This window comes from Lycorma delicatula, chromosome 2, assembly GCF_047948215.1.
Source record: "Lycorma delicatula isolate Av1 chromosome 2, ASM4794821v1, whole genome shotgun sequence".
NCBI lineage: Eukaryota > Metazoa > Arthropoda > Insecta > Hemiptera > Fulgoridae > Lycorma > Lycorma delicatula.
Genome location: NC_134456.1, coordinates 115,462,734 through 115,488,590, shown reverse-complemented (window position 1 = coordinate 115,488,590; position 25,857 = coordinate 115,462,734). Strand labels below are relative to the sequence as shown.

General features: G+C 30.5%; 1 long non-coding RNA gene across 2 annotated transcripts in view; it reads left to right on the top strand.

The window, feature by feature from the left end:
* Window positions 1-1,004: 1,004 nt before the first annotated feature.
* LOC142319156 (uncharacterized) overlaps window positions 1,005-25,857 on the top strand; it is a 78,216-nt gene continuing 53,363 nt past the window's right edge. Inside the window, exons 1-2 of one of the 2 annotated variants that reach the window (XR_012755116.1) lie at window positions 1,005-1,338; window positions 17,699-17,809. This is a non-coding gene — a long non-coding RNA (uncharacterized LOC142319156). The remainder of the gene's footprint in view (window positions 1,339-17,698; window positions 17,810-25,857) is intronic. The other variant, XR_012755115.1, reaches the window with a different exon arrangement.

The window sequence follows — 25,857 nt, the reverse complement described above, 5'->3', positions numbered from 1 at the left end:
ATAGAATCGTGGCACGTTCTAATTTAACCATATTGTTGCATATTCCTCAGCTTTCTATATATATATATATATATATATATATATACACACACACACACACACACACACACACACACACACACAAGTATATAGAAAATATAAAATATATTGATGTAAAATAAAAATATATATATTGGTTTGCTTGGCATTTCTCCCGCTACCACTCCATTCCGTCGGCCTAAAGCATAAGACCGAATGTCTGTGCCACACACGGCAACTGAATCTTGGCCCATGCATGATGTTTTGACGGAATAGAAGGGTTGTTTTCCTATTTAGCAAACCCCAAGAGTACCAGTGCAGCTACCAAGGGGAGCTTATTGCCTCGTCTAGAATTCCTCCGAGCAGCTTTCACAGCTCTCGTGAAGGGTTTCGAAAATATTGCCTCAAAGCTTAAGGAAGTAACCGTAGTTCAGAAACTGGCCCCGGCGCAGCCGCGTAGGTATACTGAGGTGCTTAGAGGCATATTTAATTACGATTTGAAACAGCTTAGAAAGTACCATAGTTAAGTATACCTGATTACATTTTTGAAGTCGTAATTTCTTTTTTCAGAAAATCTTTGAAATTTATTTAAGATAGTGCAATTTTGATTGAAAATAATAAGGATTAAAGCAAACCAAATCTAATTATCAATTAGAAATTCTTTTTTTTTTGTAAAAGATTATTAATTAAATTTAAAAAATTTCTATTTAAATAAATATATCGAAAATAGTTTAAAAGTGTAGAATGTAAAAAACTATTAACTCAAAAATTGAAACTAAATGATTCAACATTAATAATATAAAAAGATATCTTTAAACAATGATAGAGTTGAAGAAAAACTGTAAGTAGTACGGTAACTTTGTTGGTAGTAGTGATTGTAAAGTAATGTTTACATTAAAAGCGTATATTGCGTAATTGCTGATTGTATATTATTATTTGGAAGCTGATGTGTGATCAGATTCTGCTTTCGTCCCATACCAGTTGGTTCTTGCTGCAATCTGTCAAAGCAACTGCATGTGTCAAAATATGTATTGTTACATTTAAGAAAAATTATATATGTTTATTAATTGCTTCCATTATCGGTGTAATAACCAAAAATAGAACTTATATTTTAACTTATCTAATACGTACAAGTTTTTGATAAGTTATTAATCTAGTATCAGTGTTATTAATGATTAACGTTGTCATATTCAATAAATTACATTATAAATGTAATTCAGAGCCGTAGTTAAAATTAATCAAATTCTCTAGCGTATTCGCTGTGTTAAGTAGTGTTCTATATGAATCAACAGTTTAGGAAGAATTCTATATATAAACTATGTAAGTACTTCTAATAATAATATTTTATATTAAGAAAAATAATACACTATTAAATAATGTTGTTTGGACGTAGGTTAATGTTAATTACGTGAACGTTAAGTTAGTAGCAGAATTGCGAAAATTTAAAAACTAAACGTTTTGACATTTACACACTTATAAAGTTTTAACATTTACACACTTTTTACTTAAAAATTATCATTTTTAGCTTAGCCAAATATGTTTTTATTCTTGTAATTTAAGTTTAAACTGTATAAAATTTATATATATAGATTACTTTATAAAAATACAAAATAAAAATGCGTACTTTTAAAATAAAATTGAAGAGGGGGTTACTGATTCTTTTGAAGACTAATTTTGGTTTTTTTTTAAATGATTTTTAAATTAGAAGACTATTTTTTTTTCTATTTAAATGATATAATTGCAAATTATTATTTCTTTTAAATATGAGTATTTTATTGAACTTCTGTTTTTTGTTTTATAAAAGTTATGTTTTTGTTAATAAGAAAATCTTTTACCTGTGTTTCCATCTGGTGATTAAGTAGTTATTTATTTTAGAAAGGTAAAGTACCTTTGTTGTTCAGTATCAAATATTTTACTAACATTTTTTTCACTTTTTTAAAACATACATTAAACAATTAAAAGGAATATAATGTTATTCCTAAACTAAATATTATTTAGTTTTATATATCTTGTTAATGTATCAAATTTAACAGTGATAACGTTTTTCAAACATAAACTTTTGAACAGAATTTGATGAGATTTAAAATTTTGACATATTTTTAATTGTTCCTGTGGTCATGTTCAATGACTGGTACTGCCATTGTTTCATCTTGGATTCAATTGATGTTATTATTGGCAATTTTTTTATATTAAGCAAACATCTCTTTAGAATGTGGTCAAACAGCATGTCGGATTTGAATGTGTATTCATTGTGGACATTGTTCTGTTTTTGTGTGTATATATTTATTAAGAGTATTGTCTTTAGTGTCTGTACCTTTTCTCCACTTATCCCATGTTATTGTTTTTACCTTTTTGTACATTAGTTTATACAACCTGTTTTTTCTTAATTTTCTTCATGTGAATGGTCTCATAAAGCCATTTCTTCTTTGCTTTTTGTGTTGCTCTTCTTAATTCATTATTCAGTTTTCTCCACGGTCTCTTATCTTCATTATATTTCTTGTAAGACGAAGAAAAAGATAATAAGTTGGTAACCTTGGCTTCCTTAACCAAACCGATGATTAGTGTTTTATTGTTTTTTTTTATGGAATTTTTCATATTCACACTGAATTCATTTGCTCTTTGGCCTTTATTTATTTCCTTCAATAAAATAAATAAAAGAAAAGTAAATAAATACATGTATTAAGAGAGCCTTTTATAATGTTTCACAAACATTTAGATATAAAGTATTTTTACTTAATAGCTTTTTCTGATTTCATGAAGAAATATGGTTAACTTCTTCAGTTACATTGATAAACCTATGTTTTAAAATCATATTTATTGTATTTGATTCATTTTAGGTTATTTATTTTTATCTTTTGAATCAAATCTTATCTTTCAGTGCTTAATATCCCAAACAAGCTGTATATTAGTTAACCAGTTTATTATAGTCTGTAAAATCTCACATATTTATTAGCCTAATTGCGTTTATCATTTTACAGCATTAAATGTATAACTGTAAGCCTATTTCAAAAATAAAGTAAACTAATTTATTTTAAGCCAATTAAATATCAGTCACATTTAATCTAACTTTTTCATTATCTAAATTTTTTTAACCATTCTAAATAATGTTATTGAACTTTTCATCTTATTTTAGTTAAGGATGTCTTACATTTTCTTTAATTTTCATTATTTACATCAGCTAATAAAATAATTAACTATTTCAGAGGCATATTATCGCAAATCACCACTACACAACAAATGTTATTCATATTACTTAGTCCTAGAACAACCACGAAAAAAACAAAAATATGGCAGCAAACAGTCTTACTATAATGTAATGTTTATTAATAAACATTATGTAGCCCTTATGTTGTCAAGAGCAAGAAAAATATAATATTTGCACTAAACCATAGTTAATTAATTATATTCTATTAAACTATATTTAAAATAATTCATCAACATCTTCCTATTAGTATTTTAGGATATGACAAAATAACAATTTTAAGTCTTAGTTATGAAACATTTGTGCATATATATTACAAACAATATAATCATCATTATCATTAAAAGTGAATAATGATAATGTCTTATTACGCTTCAGTTTCCATTTTTAACAAATTACTAGCCTTTTTAAATAGCTTTCCATCAATTTATTTTCAACAAAGTTGTAAGATTTTCTTTCACAAAAGTAATAAAACCAAAATGGTTGTAATTAATGCTACGCTTTAGTTAATAAACTCTGAATTATGTTTATCATTGTTTGAGGTGTACAAAAAGTTGTGCTTAATTATTTGCATTTCTATCTTCTAAATTGGTATTCTGTATTTATGTAATATATTTAGCATCTTCATAAATTTATCTTACTTTTATTTCATGTATAAACAATTATTCTTCTATGAAGAGTGTTGTGGGAGGTGTCTAAAAATTTAAGGGGCTGATTCAGGACATCAAAATTTAAAAAAAAGTTCATGTGGAAAAACAATCCAAATCACTTAATTTTCCTTCCTTCTAACATTTGGTTTTTTTTTCAATAAAAATTTATATCTTAAGAATAATTGGAATAATTTAATAAAATTTTGTGTATGTGTACTCAATAATACTTTCAATAATACTCAATAATTAACTTTGAAAATCCAAAACGGCAGCCTTTTAACTTCTTATCATTAATAGCCCCCATAGATATTTGTTTTATTGAATTATGTTGTATTAAATTAAAATTAAGTCTCTTATTATGAACAGAATTGAAATTTATTTGTTCAGATTAATCGCCAAACATTTTCATTTTTATTTGTTTAGACTCACTTAAACAATTTCATCTGTAACAGGTAAAATTGTTTAAGTGGATTGTAAAATTATGTAGTCTTAAAATTTTGCACTTGTTTTACTAAAAGTAAAAATAATAATTAATTATTTTAAATTCACAATAGTGAAGGAAGAGAAAATGAGCACAAAATTGTCAGACTGCATAATTTTGCAGTCCATTTTCCTAGGATGTTACCTAGGAAATTCCAAGTATTTTCCTAGGTTGTTTTGTTTATTCTAGAGACATTTCTTAGTAAATAAATTTTTTAAATGTACGAATGACAAGTTCCAGCTGAAATAACTATGGTCTGCAGTTGACACTCATTCATTTTAACTAAATCAGGCGTGAAAAATAATGATAAGCGATATTACTCTTACTTCTTCCATTATTTCTGTTAATAAACATAATCTTTAATAGATAATATCTGAATAGTAAAAAGCTTTTTGAAGTTATAATTCGAGGAAAAATAAGTCGATCCAACTGAAAAAGAAAACCAGGGAATTTAAAAAAATAATATTAAAAGAAAAAAACAGTTTATATTTAATTATATGAGTATGTAAAGTATAAAGTAACTAGCCGTTTAACCAGAACCTGGAACCTTGAGGCTCAGGTCAGCCCAGACAAATCCTGGAGCCAACTCAGGTGCTCCTCGGGCTTCCTGGGGCTATGAGGCCTACCCTATAGCCACAAAACTTGCTTTGGTCACCATTCCCATATACCCAGAGAGCTCCACCCCCTGAACCGTGCGGTGTATGTTATCTTCATGGTTGTGAGAATAATACTGATAAATAATAATTATAGTATTCAGGCTGTATAGAAACCCGAAAAAGGAACTAAGTTACAAAAGATAGAATAATAGTAACTATGGTAACTAATGTGGTACAAATACCCAGTTACAATTTTGAAAATCATAAAATTGTGTGGAGAGATATTATAATAGCATCTCATTGCACCTCCCAAAACAGTGCCCCAGGGGCATTCCATTTGTTACCAGTTGATGGTGAAGATTGATTTAGCCTCTCACGAGGTGTTTGCATACTTCATCACTCTAGCCTCACGCGCAGTTCCCACAGGAAGCCCATTATTGTTACAGAAATTATTTTAATTTATTTTAATATTATTTTATTTAACATAAATTTAATTCTATTATTTTTATAAAAATATAATTAGATTGATTTCAATCATTCAGTTCAAACCCAGCTTACACAGTGATAGAAACGCACAGTTCATTAATTCAATTCATTAAACTTGTGCTTCAACCGGCAAATCTCCACTGCTATATATATATATATATTTTATTTTTGAGATCTTTCGAGATGAAATATATCTAAAAACCTTCTCATTTATGCCAAGAACATGGCTAAAAATTTGGTTGCGATTGATCAAGTAGTTTTTTTTGTTTATCCCAAACAAACAAAAATCCTCTTTCTCTTTATATAATAGTATAGATTTATAGATACCCATTAATTTGGATTTTACATAGTCTGTTACGGTTACAAACATCATTTTTTTAAAGTCATTTTAGAACACTTCACACAAGCAATAGTAGAGTTGAAGAACAGTCTGTTTGCAGTCATTCGCATACTATTTCTTATTAACTATCAAAATATAATATAATACTCATAAAATAAATATTCATGATGAAAGCAATTAATCAGTTGAGAGTAAATAAAAAAAATCTAATTATTTACCAAGAAAAATCCTGTTTTGCCATATTTCAACTCGTCACTGTTAGAAAACCTTGTGAAATGTATAACTGTAATTTAGTCTGGGACATTTGTGATCACTATCTTGGATCATTTCAGAAAATGTCCTTCAGTATTTTTCTGATGTATTTTGGGTGTCAGATCGATAGATATATGAGGTCTATAAATAAAGTAATAAGACTGGTTCAGAAAATCTTTTTATTTACAATCCAATTATACATGGACTCTATCATCTTTGAAATAGTTCTCTTGGGAAGCCATGCAACACTTCAAACGGTTTTCTCACTCTTCATAGGTATGTTGGAACTCAGAAACCGGAATATCCTTCAGATGGTCGGTTACATTTTTTTTTTGTTTTCTACTGTTCCAAAATGCAGTCCTTTGAGATGTTTCTTTTTAAAGTCAGGAGCAGGAAAAAGTTGCAGGGACTCAAGTCAGGTGAATAAGGTGGTTGTGGAACTGTTTTTTTGCCAAAAACTCATTAATTGAGAGGGCAGTGTGACAAGGTGCATTGTCATGATGCAGCATCCAGTTGTCATTGATGGCTGGTCTCATGCAAGCAACTCTATTCTGCAGTCTTTCAAGAATTTCTTGGTAAACATATTGATTACAGTGTGTCCTGTAGGCAAAAACTCCTTATCGATAATGCCATTATTATCAAAGAAACAAATTAGCATGGTTTGATTTTTGATCTGCTCATTTTTGCTTTTTTGGGACGTGGTGAGTTTCAAGTGTGCCATTCCTTGTTGCGGCATTTTGTTTCAGGGTCATACTCAGATATCCAAGATTCCACCCTGTTGTTTTTCTGTTCAACTGTGAGGTTTTTTGGAACCAATTTTGCACAAACATTTTTCACTCCAATTTTTGTCAAAATTTGACGGACTATGATATGCTTCAAATTCAATTGTTCTGCAGTCATTCTGACAGTTAATCGCCGGTCGTACCATATCAAGTCTCTGTTTCGCTGTACATTATCGTCATTTTTTGACGTTAACGATCTTCCAGAGCGTAGAACGTCTGCAATTGATTCTCGACCATCTGAAAATGCATTAAACCATCTAAAAACTGGGGCTCGTGACAGAGCGTCATCTCCATACGTCCTTTTCAATTTTGAAAAAGTTTTAGTAGTATTCTCATCGAGTTTAACGTAAAACTTGATTGCAGAACGTTGCTTATAATTAGTATCACTCATTTTTGTAACGCATAATAAAAATTCGTTTCACAAAAGTTTGTTTACGTTTCACGGGGCAACAATAGATTAAAGATATTAATACTTAATATAAATCAGCTTTCATATAATTATAAGTTTACTAGTAAGTTTATTTAAGGTCGACCGTTTCTGAGGTGTGTGGTTAATTGAAGCCCAATCACAAAAGAACACCGGTGTCCACGATCTAGTATTCAAATCCGTATAAAGTAGCTGCCTTTACTATGATTTGAACTTCAGAACTCGACTTCGAAATCAGTTGATTTGCGATGACGAGTTCACCACTACACCATTCCGAAGGGAAGATACGGTAGACCTGAGTATTGAAGACTACACGTTTACCGGTTCATTTGCAGTTACACCCCCGGTCTCGCCAATGACTACTTTTTTTTTTAGATGAAGTGCATCGACGGCTTTAGTCATTTCGCCCTATGATAATGGAAATTTGTAGCGTACGAAAAAAAGCCATGCCTGACTGGGATTCGAACCCAGGACCTCCAGATGAAAGGCTGAGTCGCTACCACTCCACCACGGATATCAGCATTTTAATTGTTAATGCTAATGTAAATTAAAAAAACGATAGGTAATTACAATTATGAGAAACTTTTTATTCTTTTCGTACTTTTTGTTATTTGAAAACGTAATTAAAAAGTTTTTTTTCTGAAAAAATACGTCTTTATTTTATCAAATTTATTTTTAAATAAAATCATATTAAAGAAAAATCGAAAAAAATGAAATTTAAAAAAAATAAAATTCAACTATTTTAGGCAACTTTTAATCGATTATTTTTTATCATCAATAGATGTTGGGAAGCTGATACGGGTGGAAAATTTTGCATATAAAAGAAAAAAATGTATAATAAATTTTTTTTTAATGTTTGTGAAATACTAGAAAAAGAAAATATTTGTTCGTTGCCTAAAAACTTTAGACAAAGATATCAATGCAAAGGAGTAGTTAACTTTTGTTTTTAAAAATAAAAATTCTGAAAATAAAAAACTAATTTGTGTGTAATTTTGAGTAAATCTTGATATCTGAAAATAAATATATTAATTAATTCCTTTGTGTTACTCATGTTATTGAGGCATGGGCATGTTAACCGTACAGTGTATTACAAATTATGATATGTCAACAGTTTGTACGTGATAAACTAATTAGTAGTGTGTATGCCGGTTACCACATAGAGCATAATGCGAGTGCGTATGCCGGTTTTCATCGAGCAATATGTGACCTTCGGCAAGTGTTTGAAAACATGTTAGTTGAATTTTATATTACTGTTTATTTTCTTGCACCCATCCAAGGACAACAAAATCAACGTTGTCAGATTCACGGAGCTGATCGTCAGACAATGCATTTATTTATTTTTTTATTATGTCTGTGAAGTGGTTACTGATGTTAAGCGATATAATATTTTTTACTTTGTGATACTGTTTTACTACTCTTTAACACACAATCTATTCGAAATGCAATAATGTTATGTCAGTGGGGAAAATTTATATATATATATATATATATATATATATATATATATATATTTATATACGGCAGTCTCTCGGGAGCTAATTCTATAGCTAAAAATAGGAAAAAATATATAAACATAGGCCAGAAAACGCTTCGTTAACTAGTTCGGCTAGCGAAAGATTTCGTCCGGATTTCGGTTCCTCCGGGGAAATGAAGACTTCCTGAAATTCTGGGAAGGTAAATTAAGGGGCGAATTTAATTGTTTTTTATGATGTTTGACCTGAAAATATAAAAAAAGTGGGTCCCAGAACACTGCCTCCATTAATTTTAAAGATAACCGACGTAAGACACAAAAACTGAGGGTAAAAAATAATACAATGAAATTGATCTTGTAGTTTTGGAGATTTTTGTGTCTCAAAATTTTCAATTTTTGGAACAGTTGAATGTAGCTCAAGAACGACTCAACCAGTCTTCACCAAATTCTCACATGCTCAACTTCAGATATAGTACCACAACTGACATAAATTTCAATGAACTTGATTTAGTAGTTTAGTAGTGTTGTGACTTTCAAGCCACAAACTTTATACATAGGTCTATACATATATATATATGTTTAAGGAAATTACATTTTAAGTAAATGGTATTTTCTACTCCTCGTACTTCAGAACATAAAGAAAATTCAATTTCATCCCACAATCCCACTGTTCAACCAAAAGTAATACCAAAAAGTAATTTTTCTTTGAAAAGTCTGTAAAAGGGCGAGACATAAATTTGGTCCTTACAGGATATCAGTGAGTGAGTGACAAATTGGTGCCATAAAAAAATATCAATGTAACAAATATTTCAAAGGACTTCTGATTAAGCATCACCAAAACATTTTTTTCAATTCTTTAATTGCTGATTTATCAACTTATGATTTTTAGTGTCTACTCAAGGTTTATTTTATATATATGTATTTTTATTTTTTATTTTTATTGGGTTTAAAAAAGGAAAGCTAATGATTTTGGTCTTACTAGTTTAGTTGTAGTGAATATTTAGAAGATAACAGTTTAAGAATTAAGATTGCTAAATATTACACAAGAGGATGTACTGTGTAGCTATACAGTACCCTTTCTGAATCCACTCTTAACAATTTGAGACTCTCGGCTTTTTATCAACCAGTTTAAACAAATGAATTTTGTTCATAGTAAAAGATTTAATATTTTATATAACAAAAACACTATTTCATAAAAGTAATAATCATTAAAAGATTTTAATCACTACCATTTTAAAATTTTAAGAGCTAAAATTTTCAAATATTTATCTTCTGGAAGATATTGTGGTACACATTATATTTCGTTTAAATATCGCCATCTACTCTAAATAAATTAATTTATTGAAAAAACACCTAATGTTGGACAGAGGGAAAATGAGTGAGATAAGGAATTTGCCCACATGAACCTTTTTGTTTATTTTGATGCCCTAAATCAGTCCATTCAATTTGGCCAACACTTCCCCAAACACCTATACTGTTTTATATAATAAAGCTAAAGATGAGTGGAAAAAGATGGATCAAATTTGCTGATGAAATTAAAATTGAAGCTGGACGTATTAAATTAATTTGCAGTTAGCAAGTATAACCAACGAATAGTTAGTTATTCTTAATAGCAAAACATGAAGATGTTTTATTGCCATCAAGTTGGTACAAATGCATCTAATTGCATAAGTCTATTTTCTATTATCTTTCCTTGACTTTACTTTCAAGGTTTAAGGGAGTTTTTATATGAGGGAGAAGTGAGTCTGGTTATAATTACAAAAAGATTATTGATTTGTACTGGAAATAGAACTACAAACCTGTAACAGATTGTAATAATATTAATGCAATCAACATTTGCAGTCAAGATGATCCTGATTTTAAATACTCTGTTTCTCATATTAAAAAAAAAAAACATTATTTTTACTAACATTAATTTTTCTGATATTATGTTCAGTAAAACCAAAGAAATTTTAAATACTTCTTTCCAATAAATCATCAGGTTTTGCTTGTTTTCAGAACTTTGGCAACCAAGACAGAAGCCATTTCTAAGCTAAGTAATTTCAAACATGCTGAAAATTTTTATAGAACTGCACATAAAACTGAGGGAGTCTCAATTTTTGTTTAAGATTAACTATTTTAATAAAGTTAACATTTATTCTGTTGTAGAAGAAATTAATTCTGAATGTTTTCCAAAGTCTAAAGTTGTTGGTAATTAAAGAATTAATTAATGGTAAGTTATATATCTTTCTGTGAAGTATTAGAAACTGTTTTTAAAATTCCTAATAAATTTTACATTGTGTACGGAGACTTAAATTTTAACCTTCTAGACAATTCTAATATTGTAACAAAAAAACTAATTTAATTTGAGTTAGCAGGACTAAATATTTCTACATCACAGTCAAATAGAATTATAAGTACCTTTGCTGCCTGTATTGGTAATATTTTTTACAAATTTACTTACAGGTAATTTGTTGTTGTTTTGCACAAATTACAATTTTTCAGACATTAACTGTCAAAATGCAGAAGAAAATTTTGAAATAAAGTAAATTTCATGAAATAAGTACTTTTATTCTTTTAAAGAAGTGGTCAATGAACATATAATTAAAAGAAATCTTGTCAGAAACAAATTAGGAATGTAACAAAATTAGCCTTGATGAAAAGTTTAATGATTTTCTTAATGTTTTTCCAAGTTTTCTCTCTTCTTAGTTTCTTTGCAGCTAAAATTCTTTAGTAAAAATAAATAGTTTAAACACAGAAAAGGCTTTAGAAAAGAATTAAATTTTCTATAATTAAACTACAAAAAAATGATCTAAATATAATTATCTGATAACTTTCAAAATTATTTAAAAAAAATTTAAATGAATTTATATAAAGTTATTCATAAAGGTAAAAGATTATACTGTGATAATATTTAGTTCAAACAACATCCTCTGAAATAATACCTAACAAAATTGAGTTATTTTTTTAACAAAGTTAAAAATTATGTGGGGATTTGTTAAAAGTAAAAGTGCATTCCGAAATAAGACAAATCAAATAACTTCACCAAAAATACAAAAGGATTCAACTAATGACCATTATTCACCCTCTATTTTTGTAGCAGAACAATTCTATAAATTTTCAGTATTTCAAACAGCAATAACAGTGATCCATTTCAAACACAGCCATTTTTACTTTGAATGTTTTTGTTGATAAATCAGTATTTTTATTTCCTGTTATTTGATAGCCAGTAAATAAAAATACCGTTTTAATACTTGTTTTATTTTAATAAAATAAGTAAATGTTAAAAATGTACACAATCTGTAAATACTGATTAAATCCTGCCAATATTAAAAAAAAAAAAAAAAAAAAAACCATAGATGCTGTCATCTTTATACAAATTTAATTAAGGAATCTCAGCAATGGACATTTCCCAGCTGCTTTAAAATTTTCATTCTTATTCATGTCCTTAAGAAATGATGTTAACTTAATTAGAAAAATTATAGCCCAATTTAGATATGTCTGTATTTTCCAAACTGTTTGAAAGAATTATGAAAAATGGACTTTTAAAATTTATTGCTAAGCATAGCATATTTACAGATTTTCAGTATAGGTTAAGGAAACGTTTGTTTACTGATTCAGATATTTCCATTTTTACATTCTTGTACAAAGCTAAGGAAGTATTGTGATCACAACAAATTTTGGTTTCCAGATTTCAATGGAAATATCCATTTTGACCACCCCTGAATCGATTTTGACTAGTTTGGCATGACATCTGTTTGTATGTGCATACGTATGTATCTTGCATAACTCTAAAACGATTAGCCATAGCATGTTGAAATTTTGGAATTCAGACTGTTGTAAATCTAGTTGTGCACCTGCTCTTTTGATTTCAATTGACTGGATTAAAAGTGCCCAAAAAAGACAAAAAAACAAAAAAAATTGATTTTTGACTATTTCTTAACTGCAGTAATAAACCCTCATTGACAGCTTTTCAATACTATGTCATAAGTAGCACTTATTTTCATTGGTTCCAGAGTTATAGTAAAAAATATTTTAATTAATTAAAAATATTTGGATCTTACAAGGAAAAGAAGGCACATCGGTTAAAATCAGACTTCATCTCCTTTGTTTTGATTTAATAATAATTATTAACCTTTGATTGTAAAAAAAACGTTATACGATATATAATGATTTAATAGTAACAATAAAAAAAAAGAAAAAATATCTGAAGTTATTAATGAAATAAAATTTTATTATGTACTTTTCATTTAAAAAAAATGTGTACATGTAATTTTTAATAGGCATAAACTAAGTCATATGGTGTCCACATCAGATTATTTAAATAATATTTTAAATGTTATTTAAATAACATTTAAATAACATTAAATATGTTATTTAAATAATAACATATTATTAAAAAATGAAAATATATAAATGAAAATATATATATAATTTATATCATTTATATAATTTATATATATATATAAATGAAAATGAAAAATGAAAATAAGTCTTTTTGCAGTAGCAAAAAGACTTATTTTCATTTTTCTTTTTTTTGTGATCTCTGTAAAACATTCAATTTAGTTTCATTTTTTTTTTTTGCCGTTTAATAATTTTGGTGTCTGTGCTCTTCGAGAAGCATTTGAACCTTCTGACCTTAAACAGGCTGTTGAAATTTATGAGCCTACAGATCTTTTTTTTAAACTGATATACACTTTCTTACACTGTGTTAGATAGATATTAATGCTTTAAAGACACTGAAATCTTCTTTTATTCACGTGTTTCATGCCTATGATCAGAGGAAACATTGGAATATCACCATGGTAATGAATTTCATATCTATCAACAGGTGAAAGGTATGATTCCATTTAACTACAATCATCTTTTTAGAATAAACAGAATTTAAGAGAGTGGATATTTATAAACACAGCAACCAAAATGTTTATAAATAAAAAAAAAAAACAGTAAAAACTGCAACAGTTTTGTTCTAAAACACAGATTAATATATTAAACTTTTGTAAATCAATTCACAAAAGTAGAACATGTATAAATACTTTATAACTGACAAGTAAAATTTTACACAAATCACTATGAATCAAGTTCAGAATACGTTTGAACAATTGTGAAATTTATAACCTTGACAAAAACAAGATATTTAATAAACCAAGATAAATCTATTGTTTAACTACATATTTATGATAGCTGATGTTAATAATACCACTAACTGGGCTGAAGAAAGAACTGATAATTATTACAGGAAGTGTTTGGAAGAATAATTTCCTAAAGTTTGAAAGTGAATTGTCAACTATTTTTCTTATCTTTAAGCTACAAATCAAAAGTATTTGATGGTATAAAGTTATATTTATATTAATAATTTTTAGGAAAAATGTGTTAAAACAGTAGGGGGCAGGAATAGTTTACAATCAGAAAATGTTGTTCTTGATTCAGTTCTCTTTAGAATAAAATAGTCATCTGGTAACATGGATTGAAAAAATGTTGGCAGATTAATTTGTTGTTTATTAATTAATTAATAAACAGATGGAAAATTAATTTAATGGCTGATTTCAAAAAATCACAAAAAGTAAAAATTCCTTAATTTTCCTTAAATTCTAACTTTTTAAAATTACACCAAATTAAAAACACCTAACAATCTATTAATTTGGGACAACCAACAAAAATAAAAAAATGTAAGAATATTTTAAATAAATATATTTAAATTAAAAAAAAAAGAGATGAAGTCTAATTAGAACTCTTGTACCTTCTTCTCTTTGTAAGATCCAAATATATCATTAATTAAAATGTTATTTGGCTATAACTCTATAACCAATGAAAATAAATACCACTTATGATATATCGCCAAAAAGATTTCAACGATGGCTTATTACTGCAGTTAAGAAAAAGTCCAAAATCGAAATCCTCTGTATACAATTTTTGCCCTGTTGATTGCAATCAAAAGGGGACGTGTACAACTAAATGTTACAAGAGTCCTAAATTCAAAATTTCAACATCATACAGCTAATCATTTTTGAATTATGCGAAATACAAACGTACATACTGACTTCATGTAGTAGTCAAAATGAATTCAAAGGTGGTCAAAATGGATATTTCCGCATAAATCTGAAAATCGAAATTTTTCACGAACACATTACTTTTTTTTACTTCGTACAAGGAAGTAAAAAAATTAAAATGTGTATTAAAAAAAGATTATGAATTCGTGTGAATTAATAATATATTATAAATATAGATAATTTATTAATTTTTATTTATTTTTCCTTTTTTATTAGGTTCTTTATAAGTTCCAAAATAATACTGGTTTTAATACATTTAGTAAGATTTACAATTTATTTGTTTCCCGGGTAGACTTTAAAAATCAAAATGTCGGCAGTAAGGATTTTCCGGTTTAATATTGACGTGACTGCGGCAAAGTAGCGTCCTTTCAAACGCTACGTTAGTAGCTGTTATTCAATTAATTTAGTGGCGTCGGTTTGTGTGTTCTGTAGGTCGCCAATGCTTACTACGAAAACTTATTTTATAGATCTACTGATTGGTTTTTGTGAATAGTGAAATAACATTTTTCAGCCTTGCTCCTCGTACTAAAAGTGTGTAATGATATATACATATTTAATTTGTTCTAAATAAGTGGATGAAAAAAGTAAGTAATGGCATTTAGTTAATTTTGTTGAATTACTGTAGTAATATTAAAGTTAGTTTTTGAAGGCGGCCTTATACATTAAATATTTGTAGAGGTATGCTTGATAAATTGTGATAAATGAACAGGTATACTGGTATACTAGGTAAATTGAAAATATAAGTGATTATGACGTTAACATTTATAGTTAATTTGAACCAAATTTAGACCTAAATTTCTGGAAACTTTTTTTACTGTTTTAAACTTATTTTTTTTGTGTTCATCGACTAAGTTTCTTTTCATTATTTTCTTGTTATCAGTTCTAATCAGAATGTAAATGATTTTATTCAAAATTATCAGTTGCATGTTGGTTATTCCTGCTGAATATTAAGTACCGCTAATGATTTCCCAATTCTAGCTGTCTATTTTAATGGTTTGCTTACAATGTTTAACATTTGTACATAAAGAAACGCGTAAACGTTTATGAACTGAGACAAATGATTTAAATTAAAGTTTCAAAAATGTTATTCATAAACTTAAATTTGTTATACAAATGTGAAAATCATAGTACATTATATTTATTCATTTAACAGCATAACAAAAAAAAAAACAAAAAACAAATAATACTTAGATTATTAAATTATTTTCAAATTGATAAAATGTTTCTTGCAAAAATCTTTTGAAGCACCTTTTTATATCGGCTTCCTCTTGTAGGAATGAGGTAAAATATATATATATATATATATATATATTGTATATTGTATTTTTGTGAATTGTTATATGCTGTTAATAAAAAAATTAATTAGCTGCATATGATATTTGGAAGAAAGAGTTTTATTAATCTGAAACAGACTAATATAAAAACTTTAAACATAATTATTTAAGTTTTCCTTTTATAAAAAAAAATTGTTAATTTAGTATCATCCATTCAATTCAAGTGACTCTAAAATTTGAGTTCTTTTCTAAATTATAACATTTCAAAATCTCTTCTAATTTACTTAATTTATACGAATTATCCTTGAGTTTTCTTAAAATTATTTTTTTAAGTTACCAGATTTTTCCTTAGAAATTCTGTAGACCTTACATACTACACAACACCTCTCTAAAACTATGCTTTCCTAGTGTAGTGTCTTAATTATGGGTTTTTGAATAAGAATTTCTTATTTTGTTGAAAGCCACTTTCATTTTTTGTGTTTTGGTTTTTACTTATTATTTCACCTAAATGTTTAAATTTTTGGACCTGTTTGATTCTTATTCTGACATTTTCATGGTTTGGATTCTACTTTTATTATTGGAATCAATTATATGAAATTTGCAGCTTGATTTTGTTTGTATATTTTTCTAATTCTTGAATTCTCTAATGTCTATTGCCAAAGTTACCAAATCATCAGCAGATGCTAAAACATTTACATTTAAACATTTAGATGTTGTGCCCCATTTTTATTAAGTATTTGTATTATCCTATTCTATTTCTCAGTAAATTTTTCCAGAGTGCAGTTGAACAATATTAGTGAAGAGACCATCACCTTGTCTCACTATAGTTTTTGTTTCAAAGGGTTTGGAAATTCTTCCCAAAAATTAAAATTTTGAGTATGTTTATTTTATTATGTTTAGAGTTTTATTGTTAACATTTAGGAAGTTTTATCGCCTTTAGGAAAGTTTGCAAAAATAAACTATTAATTCCAGATTTGTAATTTTTTTATACTTTTATAATTATATAATTGTTTTTTTTAATCAATACCAATTGTTTGTGATCATTATTTTCAAACCATCTGTGGTGGAAATATGTGAATCTTTTCTAAGCTCAGCTCTCTCAAACCAGCTGATATTTTAAAATTAATTCAACTTGAATAAAAAGTGGTTTTACTTTTTTTAAAAAAAAGGTAACGAAAAGTTTAAGTTTTTCTAATTTTTACAATCTGATGTAAACAATCATTTTTGTAAATGGTGATGTCATTTTTAAGAATTTTTTTAGACTTATTTTTTAAAGCAAATACATTCTGGTTAAGTATATTGAAATTAGTATTTCAATTATAATAAATAAACATAAATTAATTTTGAATTATTCAGACTAATTTAAGTAAGAGTTTTGGTAAAACATATACTGCTCTTTTCCTATTGAAAAAACTCAATATTTAAAAAAAAAATTTTTAACTCTTACGATCAGGAGCAATGTAAACATCAATTTTAGCTTTGTACCATATTGGGTGCCTATAGATGTGGATTGAGAACATGCCAATCGGCAGATTATTATTGTTTATAAAGTACATACTTAGTCGTAAATTCTAATTTTATTGAAAATTATTAAGATTAAAATATAATTAACATCATAATTTTCCTTCAGGCTTTAACATTGTTCTATTGTTTTTTAATTATAGTAAATCTTTATTTTTATATTTTCCAGACAGAAGTGATGCACCAACAAAGATTAAAATAACATGCCCAGGTATATAAAGAATTTATGTAATTAGTAAATGATCATAAAAAAGAATCAACATCTGAAATAACGTTAAAGGTAAGAACTCTTATTATTTATTTAATAACATTTCAGAATAAAAATCAATTCCATATTTATGATAGAAGGTAGATTTTAGCATCAAAAATTATATAATTTTGTGTTAGCAACGATGAAAACCAGAAAAAGATTTTTCCTACTTAAGGCACGGTTTCATAGATTGCATTGTGTGTGTGTGTGTGTGTGTGTCTCTCTCTCTCTCTCTCTCTCTCTCTCTCTCTCTCTGTGTGTGTGTGTGTGTGTGTGTGTGTGTGTGTGTGCGCGCGCAAAAAAATTGTTAAGTTATCAGTGGTCCCACAACAGCTACCGTCTTCCTTGGAGCAAGTTTCATTCCTTTCCTCCGTAACCAGACACTGATTCATGTTATTGCAATATTGGCGGTGTTTTCCACCTGTCTTTCCGTGCGGCTAGCAAGTAGTAGTGCCAGGTCGTTGGCATACGTGACCACCACCTCTGCCCCCGTCTTGAAGCTCCATCTTCAGGAGGTCGTTGTATACCGTATAACACAAGAGTGGACCTAGCACCGACCCTTGTGGAACCCCCACACGTAGTGACGAAACGCATCACCCCATCTGTATAGGCGATGATACTCCGATCGTGGAGATAGTTGTTAGCTATCGCCACCAGATATTCACTCAGGCCCCTGCTCCTGATCCCTTCCAGGGGACACTATAAAATGCGTTTCGCCAGGTGCCTACCGCAAAGTCTTGACCCAGTCCACAACGTAACGAATAGAGTCAACGGTCGCTTTCCTTTGAGAGTCCTCCCCTCGCCAATTTCTTCCCATATTCGGTTCACAGTCAGCCTCTCGCAAAGCTTCACCAGCTCGTTTAGAAGACAGACTGGTCTGTACTTTTCCTACTGATGTTTAGTAACCGGTTTCGGGAGCAGAACCAGTCTAGCCTCCTTCTAATTTTGAGGGAAAGTCCGATTCGTCAACGTCTTGTTCACGAGCTCTAATACTACCCAGGGGTGGTGGCTCACCAGGTTGTTAACGATAATGCCAGGAACTTCGTCCGGCCCCGGGCCCTTCTCTCCTGTAATTCTCAGGGCCGCAGTCCGCAGCTCCTCTTCCGAAGGCCTGGGAATCGCGCTCTCGATCTCCACCCGGTCCAGATACATGACTGGGAAGTATACCAGCTCTCGTCGTTTGATCCTTGGAAAGGAGGGGGAGTCGCTTACCAAACCTTTTCATGACGATTTGATAAGCCCTCCCCCACGGTTTGTCAATCAGATCCTATATCAAGCGATCCCAGGCCTTCCGGATTTCCTCCCTGAGGCTTCTCTTGGTCCGGTGATATTCTTCCTCAGCCAAACCCTCTTATATGATCACTACTGTAAACCACACGCACTGATCTCTATAAAATTGTGTAGGGGATCCCGTGTATTGGAATTGGTAAAATTTGAACACTAAATGAGTGGTAGAACTAACTAAAATGAATCGTCGCTTGCGCAGATGTAATATAGGGATAAAACCATGTTTTAAACCGATGCAGTAGAAGTATTCTGATTTTGTATTTTGAACGCTGATCTCTATATAAATTTTCTATAACTGTCCGTAAATTTTTGCTTGTGTAGCAAAAATGACCGTTCTTTTGGTTATCTGACTTAAGTACGCATCCCTACAATCACTATTATAGTCGCGCATGCCTACAATGGTTTTATTTATTTCTCAGCCGCTCATTCCGCAGCACTGGAGTATGCTTCAATATTGAACACTTTTTTCCTGTTTATCATCGGGGAATTACCGTCAGGTATTACTTCAGGGGATGATATATACGAGTTTTAAGTGAAGTACAGTCTCAGGTCGACCATTTCTGAGATGTGTGGTTGAACAGTGAGACAAGAAGAATTTGTCAGGGACCACCACGCATCATCTTTACCGTTGGACACGTCCGGCCTGGACAAGTTAGAGTTTCACTTTAGAAACCTACAGACAGTGACAAGAGATGTCGTAGACGAGGTATCGAGTATGTTCTGATCACGTTAGAAAGATTGTCTGAATACGTAGAAAATATATGCAGACATGTTGGGTTAATGGAAGGTCCGAGTAAGCGTAGAGTCTATTGGCGGTCCTCTGTCATAGCCGAAAGGAGAGCTGCAATTCTTGGCTCGAGGAGGAGGCTGCAGCAAGATACTAAAACGAACGGTAGGGTTGACGAGGGGCCGTGTTAGGAAGGCATTAACAAAGGCAATAAAGGACGCCAAGGTCAGAGCATGGCACGAACTGCTGGAAGACCTTGAAGCAAACCCTTGGGGGGTGCTTACAAACTTGGGGGTCCAATCGGTCATGGACCGATTTGGACGATCAGCCCCGCTCTTTCTAGTGAGGTGGCGTTGCGACCTCAACTCTTCCCAGTAGTTGAGTCAGAATAGAGAGAGATGACAATTAACACAACGCGAGGTTCACGATCGGGGAGCTCAAGAATGCTGTGGTGACATTACACCCCAACAAGAGTCCAGGACCAGATTTAGTTCCAGGTAAAATAGTCAAGGAAAAGGTGGCCAGATACCCCTGGATTGTGTTAGACGCCTTTAATCAGGCCCTAGAGGGCTCTCGTTTCCGGTGTGCTGGGAATTGGCACGACTGTTTCTGGTACTGAAGAAGAGGGATACAGAGATGGAAGGAGTCACGTATCGACCAATCTGTCTGTTAACAAACACAATCAGTAAACTATTTAAAAGACATTGTTGATCGTAAATTGGCGGAATTAGAAATGACGGGGGATTGTTCCCTAGACATACGATTTTGTGAAGGGGAGGTCCACGTTTGATGCGTTACAATACTAACTAACTGGTCTGCATACTGAGCGGGTGGCACCTGGCGTCAAAGGAGGATTCCTTAGTGGTCCTGCTAGACGTCAGGAAAGCTTTCGACTGTCTCTGTAATCAACGAAGAATTACGAGAAAGGAATATTAGTAATTATCTGAGGGGCATAATAAACTCTTATCTCCTCCAGAGTAAAATACATGTATGTACCGAAGAGGGCGAAATTCCGGTAGAGATATTCGGGGGGGTTCCACAAGGGTCTATCCTTGGGCCTTTGACGGAGTATTGAGACTGGAGTTTGAAGGGGATGCCAAACTGATAGCTTATGCCGACGGACAAGAAGTGGAGGATTGTGCAGCAGTCGCGGTCGATAGTATACAAAGATGGCTTGAAGAAAAAGTACTGACATTAGCGCCTAATAAGTCACTGGCGGTCGCCTTAACAGGCAGGAGAAGAATCAGAGAAATAGGAGTCAGAGTAGATGGCATGATAATCCTCATATCTAGATGTATTAAATATCTATGCGTATGGTTGCAGATCGTAGGCTACATACGGAGCACTTGAACAAGGTAACGCAGCATCCCGAGGCTGTGATTGGTAAGCTAAGCAGGCTCATGACCACATACTGAGGTCCATGTTCATCGAAAAGGAGACTGATTTTTTCAATCGCAATGACAGTTATTTTATACGTGGGGCGAGGCCTTTGATAAGAAGAACTTAAATAAGATATCTGCTCTGCAGAGAGCTGCAATACGAATTGTGTCTGCATATATGACTGTATCGATATACTGATGTAATAGATGGGACGAGATTAGACACTCATTTGGAATAAGTCAATTGCATCCGGAAAACACGCTGCAGTACATGCTAAAAGGAAAACATAAATGGGATAACGTAGCCTGTATGGTAACCAGAATAATACAAATCAAGGGGAGAGACGCTAGGGAGTGGTATGGGGACAGTTACTGGTGGTAGGGAAATGCAAGGCAGCCCTGCCTATGAGAGGGCGGTTCGTTGAGGTGGGCCGCTCTCGATGATTGACCATTGAGTTAGGGGAAAATTGAAAGACCGGAGATCCCTCCTTGCTTTTTGGAGGGGGATCTGGTTTGAGATATGGTGCAAAGGAAAGATCGAGTCCCGGCCTACTGGGTGAGCGACCCCCACAAGGCACGGATTCACCGGATCCTGTGGGGTCCCGGGAGGTTGGAGGCCATGCAACCATTTAGAATTGCAATGCGTAACTGGTGAACCATCATCGGTGGTCTTGGGGAATAAAAACCACCAAAGAACACTGGTACCCACGATCTAGTATTCAACTCCATATAAAAGTAACTACTACCTTTACTAGGATTTGAACGTTGGAACTCTCGACTTCGAAATCAGCTGATTTTCGAAGAAACATTCACCGTAGACCAACTAAACTTGTGGGATCAATATTGAACATTTTATTGTATTTTACACCATAAGGATCCCTTATCCAGTTATATAGAGATCTGTGATATACAATATTGTATGATATTGCTAACAATTGCGCACAAATATGTACTTACTTCTTCGACCCTCCAGATAATATGCAAAGCATTTTAAAGCTAGACCTTTAATGTCTGCACTATACATTTTATCTAATACAAGCAAATGTTTAACTGTATCTGTTGATTTATGAATATCAAGAAATAAGCCAGAAATCTTTAAAACCGTAAAAGTCAGAAACCATAAAATTATTAGCAATTTTACTTTCATCAGAAACAACTTTACCATATACACATATTATTGATAGTTTATTTTTGATAGCAGACATACCAGTTCACTGATTTATAATTCTCCACTGATTCTTGGCAGGTAATTCCTTCATATTTTTAAAATATTGTTTTTTAGCTGTCGTAATCCCATCAGTCTTTTTCTTCAGTTGATCCCCAGCAGTGCTATCCATAATTTAATTTTGAATAAAGTAGTAAAAGTTGATTTGTTGAAGGACACTATTGGAAAAATATTTTTTAATGCATATAAACTAATATCTTTTCACTTTGTATATGCAAATTACATAAAAATTTGTCATCTACCATCAACCTTAAGTATTTAATAAAATTCACCTGAGATGACTCAGTTGCATTGTAATTCACAATCACCATTATAGTATATTAATGGAGCTAATAAGCTGGAAGCAGACGTAACAATTAGATATTTGGATTTTAAAGCATTAAGAGCTAATATATTGACATAAAACCATAAGCCTGAATTTTCCAGATAAGTCTGAAATCTGAAAAGATTTTTAGATGAATATACTAGAGCAGTATCATCTGCAAAACATGTAGCTTTACCATAACATTTATGTAAAAATAGGTCATTAATAAATATTATAAATAGAATAGGTCCAAGAACCGTATCCATTAAAAATATTCTCAATTTCATTCTCATCAGAATCAACGTTACCATTTACAAATTTTATTTTTAATAGTAGGAATACCAGTATAGGGGTTTATCATTTTTCACTGATTCTTAGTAGGTAATAAATATTTTTAAAATATTAAATTTTAGTTGCCATAATCCACACATCTATCTTTTTTTTTAATTTAATGTATTCAGTATAATTTTGTGGCTGTGAGGATTTTTACACCCTTTCTTATACAATCCATCTGAGAAATTGTAATGCACAGCCCAACTTTTGTCCATGGCATAAATTAAAATAACAGATTTTGATTAATTAATATACCGTAATAAAATATCAAAAAAGTTATTAAAACTGAAAATCAACATCATTATCAAGAATTTTACAGTCACGTTCATATAAATATGACCTTAATTTATCATAATCCAGAACCTCTTTAAAATCATTAACAAAATTATTTTGAGTTCTGTCCTTAGAAATAAGCAATGGCAACAGCCCTATGACCATTAAAATATCAGAATAACAACACTACAAATATTTTGTTTATATAAACTTGATTTATAAAAAATGTGATAAATACAGGTTAGCTTATTATCAGTAACTCTAGTATCCGAGCGATGATAATGTGAAAACATTTTTCGCCAAAAAAAAAAAAAAATAGTGTAACAATTAACTAAGGAGCTGTACCCATTCATAGTGAGTGTTTCTAGATATTGTTAATCATTATTATCCATTCTTTCATTAATATTTATGTTAATATTAACCATTAATAAGGTATCGCATGTTGGAATTGTAGGAAGAAGAAGGTGAAGGTCAAATTTCATGTCTAATTTTGCTTATTCCAGCCATAAACACTGAGAATGTAAAAACTAAACTAAATATATTCCAAAAGAATAACATCTATCCAGTACACAAACTATTGTCATACAAATAAAACCCTCCATTACAGATGCAAAAAAATAAGCCCAGTAGCTTTAGAAAAATTACTACACACAAAAAATTATGTAATCCATTATTCTATATAAAGAAGCCTCATCAACTGATTTCATGCATGTTTCAGATAGAAAGACAATATCTTGTTTAATCTTCCAGCTGCTTACCAAACACAAAAAAGTATCAAAATTCTTAATATTTTGGTGAATTATCAAGCTATTGTTTACATCATTAACACTCTTCCACAACATTGTGATAACTTCCTCCCATTATCATAGCAGAATTTAAAAATTCACGTCTAACGAGTAACCAGTAAAAATGAATTTGCATAACATGTACAACAAACATAATTTTTTCACACACACCCATAGATATCACTAATATCTCCTTGTCAATTAAGTACAGACAAAACAACTGTCTCACACACGCATTCATACACTCTTATCACACACAGATTCCCATAACCAAAAAGAAAAAATCATCAGTCTATCTATCCAGAGAAAGACACTACTCGTATGAAGCTCCTAAACAAATCGTAGGTTAACTCTTCATTAATTACTGGTGGTATACAATAGAATACAAAGTGAAAATGCTTAACTTAAAATATTGTAGAAAAAATTGAGTAATTACTGTAATTAAGTAATTGACTGTTTCTATATAATACACAAGCAGAAATTGAATTGAAAAACAAGTAATTTTAGTAACTCAACAGTCCCCTTTAAGATTCTTATTTCACTACATTTATGATTTAACTTGTATTCCAATAATCATTAACAATATGTATTTAATTATTACATATGCACTTCAGTACATGGCTTTAAGGATTTAAGTCTGAAGATAATTATAAGGATGACTATAACTTTAGCTGCAGACATATTATTTATTTAACAGTACCATAAGTTTTCCCATTGTGGAACACAACCTTTCTCTATAGATTTAGCTGGCCACCTTGAAGCCTCCAATTTTCAGTAGACATAGATTCATTCATGTAAACAAAGTTATATCATATCAATTCTCCCAACTAATATCTGAAAGTTTTAACAATTTTACTTTAGGAACTCAACTTTAGTTCAAAAGCAATTAAATTTGACTATTCAATAGTGGTAGTCTGCAAGTTTCAGAATTTCTTTAAAAAATTGTGCGATAATTGTCAATCATTACTTCATTTAACTGCAACCCAATTACAGGTGATATTCTGTTCAAAATTTCAAAAATATACCCAAGTTTCCTCAAAGGGATCCCAAGTATATTTTCTCAAGTACTGGTTTATATTATTATTTTTAGTATTTAAGTTTTTGACAAATTTTATTTAACTTTAAATTTTCATCATTTATTTTCAACAGTTTATTAGAGAAATATATTATAGTCATGTTATTCCATTTTTGAATTTATGGACGTATCATTTCAATATCATCAATTGATAATCCTTTTTTTCGTGTTTCAGTTAAAATTTCCTTTTCAATGTTATCAGATTTGCTTAAAATCAAATCCAATTTATCTTCAACTGATAAACTCTTTAATTTGTCTTTCCCCTTTCTTTTTCTCTTTTGTACCAGAACTTGTTCTTGATATCATTTGAAATTTATGAATTATTAATTCTGTTAAAAATTTTACTTAATAAAAATTTAATTTTCAATAAATACTACCAGTGTTATACTACACAGATAAGGTTATAGATGTTGAAATACTTAGAAAATACTGCCAGTGAAAATTAAAAAAATGCTCAAGAAAAAGTGGAAAGTACTGCTTTAGGATGAACTATTCTGGAGGAAGTTGCAGGTGTAGCAACTTCATATTTGATGATCTGCGAGTAATAGTAAAGATAATTCAAAGTACCTGGGTGATAGTGATTGCAAAGCCTTCGTTTAGGTACTTGAAGATTACAAAGGAAAAAACTTGAAGTAAATTCCTATTTGGTACTGGAAGATTGACTGATAGGGAAATAAACAGCTTGCAGAA